This window comes from Callorhinus ursinus, unplaced genomic scaffold, assembly GCF_003265705.2.
Source record: "Callorhinus ursinus isolate GAN/ISIS: 27379988/994484 unplaced genomic scaffold, GSC_fseal_2.0 scaffold2, whole genome shotgun sequence".
In the NCBI taxonomy this organism is placed as follows: Eukaryota; Metazoa; Chordata; class Mammalia; order Carnivora; family Otariidae; genus Callorhinus; species Callorhinus ursinus.
In genome coordinates this window covers 26,126,466-26,139,694 of record NW_027397064.1, presented here as the reverse complement: position 1 = coordinate 26,139,694, position 13,229 = coordinate 26,126,466, and the positions used below count along the sequence as shown (strand labels likewise).

Genomic DNA, 13,229 nt, shown 5'->3' with positions numbered 1-13,229 from the left:
TTTCCTTTTCTAAATAAGCACTTAAGGTCACAAATTTCTTTTTAGGTACTGCTTATTAGCACCTCATATATTTTAATATGTTGTTTTATTTTTATTCTTTTTAAAAAAGAGTCTAATTTTTAGAGTAATTTTAGGTTCACAGCAAAATTGAGAGGAAGGTACAGAGATATTTCCCCTGCCCCTACACATGCATAACCTCCCTCATTATCAACATCCCCCACCAGAGTGGTACATTTGTTACAACTGATGAACCTACACTGATATAACATCATCACTTAAAACTCATAGTTTACAGTAAGGTTCACTCTTGGTGTGTTATATATTCTATGGGTTTGGACATGTATAATGAAATGTTTCCACCCTCACAGTATTGTACAGAGTAGTTTCACTACCCTAATTATCCTCTGCTTATGCACACCACCCTCCACTGCCCAGATTCTAGCAACCACTGATCTTTTTACTGTCTCTATATTTTGCTATTCCCAGAATGTCCTAGAGCTGGAATCATACAGTGTGTAGCCTTTTCATATTGGCTTCTTTTACATATTAATGTGCACTTAAGGCCTTCCATCTCTTTTCATGGTTTGATAGCTCATTACTTTTTAGCACTGAATAATATTTCATTGTCTGGATACAGTAGTTTATTTATCCATTTACCTACTGAAGGACATTTTGGTTGCTTCGAAGATTTGGCAATTATGACTAAAGCTACTATGAACATCTCTGTGTAGGTTTTGTGTGGATTTAGGTTTTCAACTCCTTTGGGCAAATACCAAAGAGCACTATTGTTTCATTGCATGGCAAGGGTATGTTTAGTTTTATAAGAAATCACCAAATTATTATTATTATTTTTTGGAATATAGTCATGAATTTATTGACTTACAAGATAGCCACATAAATGGAGACCATGAAAAAAAGAACCAAATGCTTATTCTTTGTAACACTACTGAGACAACACAGTACACCATACACATCAACATCTACTAACCCACCTACACTATTTAACTATGCTTTACACAGTTTCAACAAACAACTTTGTAGATCATATATCCACACCATGTGACCAAATTACTTTTTGAAGTGGCTGTACTGTTTTGCATTCCTACTAGCATACTCACCAGCATTTGGTATTGTCCTTGTTCTGGATTTTGGTCATTCTAATAGGTGTATAGTGTTATTTTATTGTTGTTTTATTTTATTTTTTTCATTGTTTTAGTTTTCATTTCCCTGATGACATGATGTGGAGCATCTTTTGATGTACTTATCTGCTATCTGGATGTCTTCTTTGGGGAAGTGTCTGTTAAGGTTTTTGACTCATTTTTGAAGTTGGGTTGCTTTCTTATTGTTGAGTTTTAAGAATTCATTGTGTATTTTGGATAACAGTTCTTTATCAGATATGTCTTTTGCAAATATTTACTCCCTGCCTATGGCTTGTCTTCTAATTCTCTTGACAGTGTCTCCCATAAACAGAAATTTTTAATTTTAGTCAAGTCCAGCTTATCAATTATTTCTTGCATGGGCTATGCCTTTGCTGTTGTATCTAAAAAGTTACTGTCAAACCCAAGGTCATGTGGATTTTCTCCTATGTTGTCTTTCAGGAGTTTTATAGTTTTGCATTTTACATTTAAGTCTGTGAATCATTTTGAGTCAGTTTTTATGTAGCATATAAGACCTATGTTTAGATTTATTTCTTGCATGTGGATGTCAAGTTATTCCAGCACCATTTGTTGACAAGACTATCTCTGTTCCATGGTATTGCCTTTTCTCCTTTGTCAAAGATGAGTTGACTATATTTCTTGGATCTCTATTTTGTTCCATTGATCTATTCATCTATTCTTTCATCAGTACCACACTGTCTTATGATTACTGTCACCTTATAGTAAGTCTTAAAGTCAGGTAGTAACATCAGTCCTCCAACTTTTTTCTTCTTTTTCAATACTGTATTGGCTATTTTGGGTCTTTTGCTTCTTCCTATAAACTCTAGAATTAGTTTGGCAATATCTACAAAGTAACTTGCTGGGATTTTGATTGAGATTGCATTGAATTTGAAGATCAAGTTGGGAAGAACTGACATCTTGACATTATTGAGTCTTTCTATCCATGAACATAGACCATCTCTCCATTTATTTATTTTGATTTCTTTTATAGTTTCATAGTTTTCCTTATATAGACTGCATACATATTTTGTTGGAGGTATGCCCAAGTATTTCATTTTTGAGGGTGCTAATGCAAATGACAATGTGTTTTCCATTTCAAATTTCACTTGTTATTGCTGGAGATGGAAATGTGACTTTTGTATATTGATCATATATTCTACAAACTTGCTATAATTGCTTATTAGTTCAAGGGGTGTTTTTTGCTGATTCTTTCAGATTTTCTACATAGATAGCCATGTTATCTGTGAACAAAGGCAGTTTTATGTTCTCTGTCCCAATCAGTTGTCCTATGGCATTAGCTAGGACTTCCAATATAATGTTGACATGGAGTGATGAGGGCCTTGCCTTGTTCCTCATCTTAGTGGGAAATTTTCTAATTTCTCACCATTAAATATGCTAGTTGTAGGTTTTTTGTTATTATTTACAGGTGGAGGAAGTGCCCCTCTATTCCTAGTTTATTGAGAGTTTTTATCATAAATGAGTGTAGGATTTTGTCAAATGCTTTACCTGCATCTATTGATATGATCATGTGATTTTTCTTGTCTTTAGCCTGTTGATGTGACAGATTACATAAATCAATTTTCCAATGTTGAAACAGCTGTAAATATCTGAGATTAATTTTACTTGGTTATCATATGTAATTCTTTTTACACATTGCTGGATTCAATTTGCTAATATTTTGTTGAGGCTTTTTCATCTACATTCATGAGAGATACTGCTTTGTGGTGTTCTTTTCCCATGTTTTTGTTTGGTTTGGTATTAGGGTGTTGCTGGCCTCTTAGAATGAATTTATTCTTTTAAAAATATTTTCTAAACTGGACAGCTACTGCAGAAGAACAGAAGTGGACCACCTTCTTATACCACACACAAACATAAGCTCCAAATGGATTAAAGGCCTAAACGTAGGACCTAAAACCATGGAAATCCTTGAAGAGAACAAAGGTAGTAATTTTTCTGACATTAGCTGTAGCAACATTTTTCTAGATATGTCTCCTGAAGCAAGGGAAACAAAAGCCAAAATGAACTATTGAGACTTCATCAAAATATAAAGCTTCTGCACAGCAAAGGAAACAATCAACAAAACTAAAAGGCAACCCACAGAATGGGAGAATATATTTACAAATGACATATCTGATAAAGTGTTAGTATCCAAAATCTATAAAGAACTTATCAAACTCAACACTCAAAAACCAAATAATCCAATTTACAAATGGGCAGAAGACATGAACAAACATTTCTCCAAAGAGAGAAATCTCTGATAGATGGCCAACAGACACATGAAAAGATGCTCAACAATACTGATCATCAGGGAAATGCAAATCAAAACTACAATGAGGTATCACCTCACACCTGTAAGAGTGGCTAAAATAAAAAACACAAGAAACAACAAGTGTTGGCAGAGAAGGGGGAACCCTCTTGCACTGTTGGTGGGAGTGCAAATTGGTGCAGCCACTCTGGAAAACAGCATGGAAATTCCTCAAAAAATTAAAAATAGAACTACCCTATGATTCAGTAATTGCACTACTGAGTATTTACCCCTAAAATACAAAAACACTCATTAAAAGGGATACATGCACCCCTATGTTTATTGCAATATTATTTACAATAGCTAAACTATGGAAGCAGCCTAAGTGTCCATTGATAGATGAATAAAGATATATATTATATAATTATATAATATAATGGAATATTATTCAGCCATAAAAAGAATGAAATATTGCCATTTGCAACAACATGCATAGAGCTAGAGAGTATAATATTAAGCAAAATAAGTCAGAGAAAGACAAATTCCATATGGTCTCACTCATATGTGGAATTTAAGAAACAAAACAAAGAATCAAAGGAAAAAGAGAGAGAGACAGAGAGAGAGAGGGAAATCAAGAAAGAGACTTTTAACTATAGAGAACAAAGTGATGGTTACCAGGGGGGAGGTGGGTGGGAGGATGTCTGAAATGGGTGATGGGGATTAAAGAGTATACTTCTCATGAAAAAAAAGAACAAAAAATATTTTCTAATTTCTTTTGTGATATCTTGTTTGACTGATATGTTGCTATTTAATATCCAAATATTTGGAAGACTTTTCAGACATTTTTTATTTATCTCTAATTTAATTTCATATTGAGACTACTTTCATTCTTTTAAATTTATTGACTTATTTTATGAAACATTATTTAGCTTATTTTTGCTAATATTACACACCCACTTGAAAACAATGTAAATTCTGCTATTGTTATAGAGTTAATTATAATGACTATGGAGTCATATCAACATTTGTATGGTTAGGCATAGAATATTGTAATATTAGTCACCGAGGCACACATTATTAACACCTTTTGATGAGGGTTTTGGAGCTCTCACAGGAAATACTTTAAGGTACAACCATGTATTACTTAATAATCAGTGTTATTTTCATCTGGAAATGTTTAGGGAAGCAGGTGTGGTTGAATTTTTGAAGAGCAGTATAGTCACACTCAATTTGTACCCAAATCCATCACAGCTGCTAAAAATGGTTTAGTCCTTAATTAAATTTTTATTTTGAGTGGAAACAGTTTTTCCTACTAGCCAAGGAAAAGCTAGAGCCATATGCTTGGAAGCTGTGAGAGTGGGCTTTATGTTATGCATCAGTAAGAGATGTAATCTCAGGTGGCATATGCATATATATAAACCACGTAAAATATGTTTTTAAAAACCCAGAACCAGAGCAGTGCTCTGGGGAGGGGAGAGTGACAGGAAATAAATATGAGAGAATTTCCTGGAAACATGGAAATGTTTTAGTTCATGATAAGGTATATATAGGTGTATTACATTTGTTAAAATTGTACATAGAAAATTTCTTAAGACTGTGTAAAGCAAAAAAACAATAGATTATGAGATTTATTTCATATGTAGAATTTTACTCCATAAAGTAAGTATAAAATGATAAAAACATTTTTAAACCCTACTGTGCACATTTTCTGGATTTGTTAAATATTTAGATTACTATATTCCACAGCAGGGAATCTGATTGATTAGGCCTGGCATGAAACCTGGGAATTGGCCTGCTTAGCAATCCGTCAGGGTGCTGCTTCTTCTTCTTCTTCTTCTTCTTTTTTTTTTAAGATTTTATCTATTTATTTGACAGAGAGAGACACGGCAAGAGAGGGAACACAAGCAGGAGGAGTGGGAGAGGGAGAAGCAGGCTTCCCGCCGAGCAGGGAGCCCGATGTGGGGCTCGATCCCAGGACCCTGGGACCATGACCTGAGCCAAGGGCAGATGCTTAACGACTGAGCCACCCAGGCGCCCCTCATTCAGGGTGCTTCTTATGAAGATAGTTCACTGGCTCACATTTTGAAAGATAATGGACAAAAAAGAATTCCAAAGAGGGAGGACACTTTCTGAAAGAAGTAGGACTTAAGGTAGGCATTGTAGCATAGGAATAGTTAGATAAGCAGCAAGCACTTACATGCATTTTGTAGAGAAGCATCCATTGCCTGAAAATTCTAAGATGTAAGGATCCATGCACTTTGTAACTTTCAGTCCTATTGTTATTTGGTTTATAGCAAATTAAGAAAAACAACAACACCTGGTTACCGACCCATGTGTAACCATGGTAACCTTTTTAAAAGCACAATTTTCTGGAAAAGAAAGTAGCAAAAATGGCTATGTAGCCAACAAAATGTCTCTTTTAAACATCCAAATGAAAAGTAGCCTGAGAGGATTGGATATAGTGAGGCATAGAATAGCAACTTAAGGAAATATAACATGGTTTGTCTACTAATCTCTCTACAACTTTTACTACGGGGTAATAGGCAAGATAAGACATCTTTTCTTTTCTTTTTTTCTTCAAATACACTGTCATGGTGATTGATTAATAATGAGTTAGAAGGTGTTCTGAGCTACATTAAAGTGAAGAATTGAACTTTGTACTGGAGCATTTTAAATTTGAGGATGGACATGGATAAATAATTAGTCTACAAAGGATGTATAATTCATATTACACTAGGTGCCTCATGTATTAAAACTGAATGGTGATTTCAATACAGGAACCTGGGTGATTAAGAAGTTTGAGGAAATGTCAGGGAGAATCACTTTATTCTCTAAATCTAGTGATGCTTCATCTTCAAAGTTTATGTACTTACTTATTAGTAATACAAACAGCATATATAATCATTATAGTAATGGAAAAAAGCCATGACTCTAAATTAGGAAGAGCTAAACTCAGATACAAAGGAAACAAGCATAAACCAATTTCCCTCTTTCTCATTTTTAATGTGTGTGTTGTGTGTGTGTGTGTGTGTGTGTGTGCGCGCGCTTTTGAATGAAGTTGGTGGGAGTGTTATGGGTACAGATAAGGATCTTTTACATAATTTATCCCCTCAGTGTCATTTGTTTATTTATCAATTCAAATTTTTATTTAAATTCTAGTTAACATATAATGTAATATTGGTTTCAGGAGTAGAATTTAGGGATTCATCGCTTACATATAATACCCAATGCTCATCACAAGTACCCTCCCTGATACCCATCCCCCACTTAGCCCTTCCCCCACCCACCTCCTTCCAACAACCCTCATTTTGTTCTCTATAGTTAAGAGTCTCTTATGGTTTGCTTCCCTCTCTCTCTTTTTTCTTTCCTGTATGTTCATCTATTTTGTTTCTTAAATTCAAAATATGAGTGAAATCATATGATATTTGTCTTTCTCTGATTGACTTATTTCACTTAGTATAATATACTCTAGTCCATCCATGTCATTGCAAATGGCAAGATTTCTTTCTCTTTTATGGATGGGCAATATTCCATTGTGTATATATACTACATCTTCTTTATCCTTCATTAGTCAATGGACATTTGGGCTGCTTGCATAGTTTGGCTATTGTTGATAATGCTGCTATAAACATCTGGGTGCATGTGTGCCTTCGAATCTGTATTTTGTAACCTTTGGGTAAATACCTACTAGAGCAATTGCGGGGTGGTAGGGTAGCTCCATTTTTAATTTTTTTGAGGAGCCTCCATACTGTTTTCCAGAGTGACTGCACCAGTTTGCATTCCCACCAACAGTGTAAGAGGGTTCCCCTTTCTCTGCATCCTCACTAACACTTGTTGTTTCTTGTGTTGTTAATTTTAGCCTTTCTGACAGGTGTGAGGTGGTATCTTATTGTAGCTTTGATTTGCATTTCCCTGATGATCAGTGATGCTGAGCATCTTTTCATGTGTCTGTTGGCCATCTGGATGTCTTCTTTGGAAAAATGTCTATTCATGTCTTCTGCCCATTTCTTAACTGGATTATTTGTTTTTTGGGTGTTGAGTTTGGTAAGTTCCTTATAGATTTTGGATACTAACACTTCATCAGATATGTAATTTGCAAATATCTTCTCCCATTCTTTAGGTTGCTTTTCAGTTTTGTTGATTGTTTCCTTTGCTGTGCAGAGCTTTTTATTTTGATGAAGTCTCAATAGTTTATTTTTGCTTTTCTTTCCCTTGCCTCAGGAGATCTGTCTAGTAAAAGCAGTTGAGGTGAAAGAGGTTGCTGTCTGTTTTCTCCTCTAGGAATTTGATTTCACATTTAGGTCTTCCATTTTGAATTTATTTTTGTGTATGGTGTAAGAAAGTGGTCCAGCTTCATTTTTCTGCATGTTGCTGTCCAGTTCTCCCAACACCATTTGTTGAAGAAACTACCTTTCTTTTCCTACTTTGTTGAAGACTAGTTGACCATATAGTTGTGGGTCTATTTCTGGGTTTTCTATTCTGTTCCATTGATCTATGTGTCTGTTTTTATGTCAGTATCGTACTGTCTTGATGACTATAGCTTTGTAATAGAGCTTGAAGTCTGGAATTATGATGCCACCAGTTTGGTTTTCTTTTTCAACATTCCTTTGGCTATTTGGGGCCTTTTCTGTTTCCATACAAATTTTAGGATTATTTGTTCTATTTCTTTGAAAAAAGTTGATGGTATTTTGATAAGGATTGCATTGAATGTGTGGATTGTTCTAGGTGGCATAGACATTTTAATAGTATTTGTTCTTCCAGTCCATGAGCATGGAACATTTTTCTATTTCCTTGTGTCTTCCTCAATTTCTTTCATGACTATTCTATAGTTTTCTGAGTACAGATCCTTTGCCTCTTTGATTAGGTTTATTCCTAGGTGTCTTATGGTTTTGGATGCAATTGTAAATGGGATCGACTCCTTAATTTCTCTTTCTTCTGTTTCATTGTTGGTATATAGAAATGCAACTGACTTCTGTGCATTGATTTTATATCTTGCCACTTTGCTGAATTCCTGTATGAGTTCTAGCAGTTTTGGGGTGGAGTCTTTTGGGTTTTCCACATAGAGTATCAGGTCATCTGCAAAGAGTGAGAGTTTGACTTCTTCTTTGCCAATTCAGATGCCTTTTCTTTCTTTTTATTGTCTGATTGCTGAGGCTAGGACTTCTAATACTATGTTGAATAACAGTGGTGAGAGTGGACATTCCTGCTGTGTTCCCAACCTTAGGGGACATGATCTCAGTTTTTTCCCATTGAGAATGATACTCGCTGTGGGCTTTTCGTGTATGGCTTTTATGATGTTGAGGTATGTTCCCTCTATCCCTACACTGTGAAGAGTTTTAATCAAGAAAGGATGCTGTACTTTGTGAAATGTTTTTTCTGCATCTACTGAGAGGATCATATGGTTCTTGTTCTTTCTTTTATTAATGTAGTGTATCACATTGATTGATTCGCAGTTGTTGAAACACCCTTGCAGCCCAGGAATAAATCCCACTCGGTCATGGTGAATAATCCTTCTAATGTACTGTTGTATCCTATTGGCTAGTATTTTGGTGAGAATTTTGGCATTCTTGTTCATCAGGGATATTGGTATGTAATTCTTTTTGGTGGGGTCTTTGTCTGGTTTGGGGATCAATGTAATGCTGGCCTCATAAAAAGTTTGGAAGTTTTCCTTCCATTTCTGTTTTTTGAAACAGCTTCAGAAGAATAGGTATTGATTCTTTAAATGTTTGGAAGAATTCCCTCAGGAAGCCATCTGGCCCTTGGACTCTTGTTTTTTGGGAGATTTTGATTACTGCTTCAATTTCCTTGCTGGTTATGGGTCTGCTCAGGTTTTCTATTTCTTCCTATTTCAGTTTTAGTGGATTATAGTCTCTAGGGATGCATCCATTTCTTCCAGATTGCCTAATTTGTTGGCATATAGTTGCTCATAATATGTTCTTGTAATTGTTTGTATTTCTTTATTGTTGATTGTGATCTCTCCTCTTTCATTCATGATTTTATGTATTTGGGTCCTTTCCCTTTTCTTTTTGATAAGTCTGGCCAGGGGTTTATCACTCTTATTAATTCTTTCAAAGAACCAGTTCCTAGTTTCTTGATCTGTTCTACTGTTCTTTTGGTTTCTAGTTCATTTATTTCTGCTCTGATCTTTATTATTTCTCTTCTCCTGCGTGATTTAGGTTTTATTTGCCATTTTTTCTCCAGCTCTTTTAGGTATAAAGTTAGGTTGTGTATTTGAGACCTTTCTTGTTTCTTGAGAAAGGCTTGTATTGCTATATACTTCCTCCTTAGGACTGCCTTTGCTTCATCCCAAAGGTTTTGAACAGTTGTGTTTTCATTTTCATTTACTTCCATGATTTTTTTTTAATTCTTTAACTTTCTGGTTGACCCATTCATTCTTTAGTAGGATGCTCTTTAACCTCCATGTATTTGAGTTCTTTCCGAATTTTCTCTTGTGATTGAGTTCCAGTTTCAAAGCATTGTGGTCCAAAAATATGCCTGGAAAGATCCCAATCTTTTGGTACTGGTTGAGACCCAATTTGTGACCCAGTATGTGATCTATTCTGGATAATGTTCCACGTGCACTCAGGAAGAATGTGTATTCTGTTGCTTTAGGATGGAATGTTCTGAATATATCTGTGAAGTTCATCTGGTCCAGTGTGTCATTCAAAGCCCTTGTTTCCTTGTTGATCTTCTGCTTAGATGATGTGTCCATTGCAGTGAGTGGGGTTTTAAAATCCCCTACTATTATTTTATTATTATTGATAAGTTTCTTTAATTTTGTTATTAATTGGCTTATATAATTGGCTGCTCCCATGTTAGGGGAATAAATACAATCATTGGGTCTTCTTGTTGGATAGACACTTTAATTATGATATATCATCCTTCCTCATCTCTTATTACAGTCTTTGGTTTAAAATCTAATTTGTCTGATTAAGGATGTCATCTCAGCTTCTTTTGATGTCCATTAGCATGATAAGTGGTTTTTCATCTCCTCATTTTAAATCTGGAGATGTGTTTGGGTCTAAAATGAGTTTCTTGCAGACAGCATGTGGATGGGTCTTGTTTTTTTTTAAATCCAATCTGATACCCTGTGTCTTTTGATTGGGGTATTTAGCCCATTTATGTTCAGGGTAATTATTGAAAGATATGAATTTAGTGCCATTGTATTACCTGTTAATTCCCTGTTTCTGTATATTGTCTCTGTTCTTTTCTCGTCTATGTTACTTTTGGGCTCTCTCTTCGCTTATAGTATCTTGTAAGGCGGGTTTGGTGATCACAAATTCTTTAAGTTTCTGTTTGTTCTGGAAGCTTTTTATCACTCCTTCTACTTTGAATGACATCTGAACTGGATAAAGTATTGTTGGCTGCATATTTTTCTCATTTAACACCCTGAATATATCATGCCCGTCCTTCCTGGCCTGCCAGGTCTCTATGGATATGTCGCTGCCAGTTTAATATTTCTACCCTTGTAGGTCACAGACCTCTTGTCCTGAGCTGCTTTCAGGATTGTCTCTCTGTCTCTGAGATTTGCAAGGGTCACTATTATATGTCAGGGTTTTGGCCGATTCTTATTGATTTTGAGGGGGAGTTCTCTGTGCCTCCTAGACTTGGATGCCTGTTTCCTTCCCAGATAAGGGAAGTTCTCCACTATAATTTGCTCCAATATACTTTCTGCCCCTCTCCCTCTTTCTTCTTCTTCTGGGATCCAAGTTATTCTAATATTGTTTTGCTTTATGGTATCACTTATCTCTCGAATAAGTAGTTGTTTATCTCTCTCTTTCTCAGCTTCTTTATTCTCCATCATTTTGTCTTCTTTATCATGAATTCTCTCTTCTGCCTCATTTATCATAGCAGTTAGGGCCTCCATTTTTGATTGAACTCATTAATAGCCTTTTTGATTTTGACTTGGGTAGATTTTAGTTCTTTTATTTCTCCAGAAAGGGATGCTCTAGTGTCTTCTATGCTTTTTTCAAGCCTAGCTATTATCTTTATAATCGTTATTCTGAACTCTAGTTCCAACATCTTACTTATGTCCATTCTGATTAGGTCCCTGGCAGTCAGTACTGCCTCTTGTTCTCTTTTTTGAGTTTTTCCATCTTGTCTTTCTATCCCGAGAAGGATATATGAATGAGAGAAAATACTAAAATGCCAACAACAACCCCAGAGAAATGTACCCTAAACAAATCAGAAGAGACCCGAAATCGGGGGGTGGGGGGAAGAAAAGAAAGAGAAAAAGAAAAAGCAATAGAGAATACAATCAGACAGGTGAACAGAACAGAGTAATACACTGGATCCTGTGTGTGTTTTGGTCTGTTTGTTAGAAAACTAGATCCCAAAATTGTAAAGAAAGAAAAACTTATATATGTACAAAAATAAAATTAAATACAATGAAAGGATAGAATGTAACGGCAAAAATAAAAATTAAAAGATAAGAAAAACCAAAAGAGAAAAACAACAACAATAGCAAAAAAGGAAGGAATATACACAGATAGGTGAGCAGAACAGAGCAATACACTATATCCTGAGTGTATTTTGGTCGATTATAGGAAACTACATCTCAAAAATGTAAAGAAAGAAAAATGTATATATACAAAAATAAAATTAAATACACTGAAAGGATAGAATGTAACTGTAAAGATGAAAATTAAAAAAGACTAACAAAACAAAGAAACAAGAAGAACAAACAAACAAAAAAAAGGAAAAAGAAAAAGAGAAAAGAGAGAATATGATCAGACAGGTAAATACAACAGAGCCATATACTAGATTTTGGGTGTATACTGGTCTGTTAGAAGAAGCTGTATCCCAAAATTGTAAAGAAAGAAAAACTTACATATATATATATATGTATATATATATGAAAGAAAGAAAGAAAGAAAAACTTACATATATATATATCTACATATATACAAAAATAAAATTAAATACAATAAAGGGATAGAATGTAACTCTAAAAATGAAAATTAAAAAAGATTTTTAAAAAAGTTGATAAAATAAGAAATTGGTTGAAAAAGGAAAGAGAAAAAATAAAATGAAATTAAAATTGAAAGACTAAAGAATTATGGGGAAAAACCCATGAATTCTATGTGTTGTAATCTCCTAGGGCTGGAGTTTTGCAGTTCTCATTGAGTGGTAAACTTGGTCTTGGCTGGATATTATTTCTGATCTTTTGGTGGAGGGGCCTGTTGCTTTGATTCTCAAGTGTCTTTGCCCCGGGCAGAATTACACAGCACTTGCCAGGGGCAGACTGAGTAATATGCTCTGGTTTGCTCTATGTGGCTTTTGTTCCCTGAAGGCTTTCCACACAACTTAAGAATAGGTATTTATTCTTCTTTAAATGTTTGGTAGAATTTGCCTGGGCAGCCATCTGGCCGTGGACTTTTGTTTTTTTGGGGAGATTTTTGATTACGAATTTAATTTCTTTACTGTTATGGGTCTGTTCAAATTTTCTATTTCTTCCTGTTTCAGTTTTGGTAGTTTGTATGTTTCTCGGAATTTATCCAGATCCTTTTGTAGTTCATAAGCATGATGATTGGATGTTCACGCCGTTGTGTGACATGTGCCTCCCTCTTGGAATTTATCCATTTCTTCCAGATTGCCTAGTTTGTTGGCATATAATTTGTCCTAATACTCTCTTATAATTATTTGTATTTCTGTGGTGTTGGTTGTGTTCTCTCCTCTTTCATTTGTGATTTTGTTTATTTGGATCCTTTCTCTTTTCTTTTTGAAAAGTCTGGCTAGGGATTTATCAATTTTATTAATTCTTTCAAAGAGCCAGCTCTTAGTTTTTGTTGAACAAAAACAGATTTGTTTGTTTGTTTGTTTCTATA

The 13,229-nt window shown here is 34.9% G+C and overlaps 1 pseudogene; it reads left to right on the top strand.

Moving 5' to 3' along the window:
• The first annotated feature begins 12,903 nt into the window (after positions 1-12,903).
• LOC112808083 (small nucleolar RNA U13) lies at positions 12,904-12,996 on the top strand (annotated as a pseudogene).
• Positions 12,997-13,229: the final 233 nt, after the last annotated feature.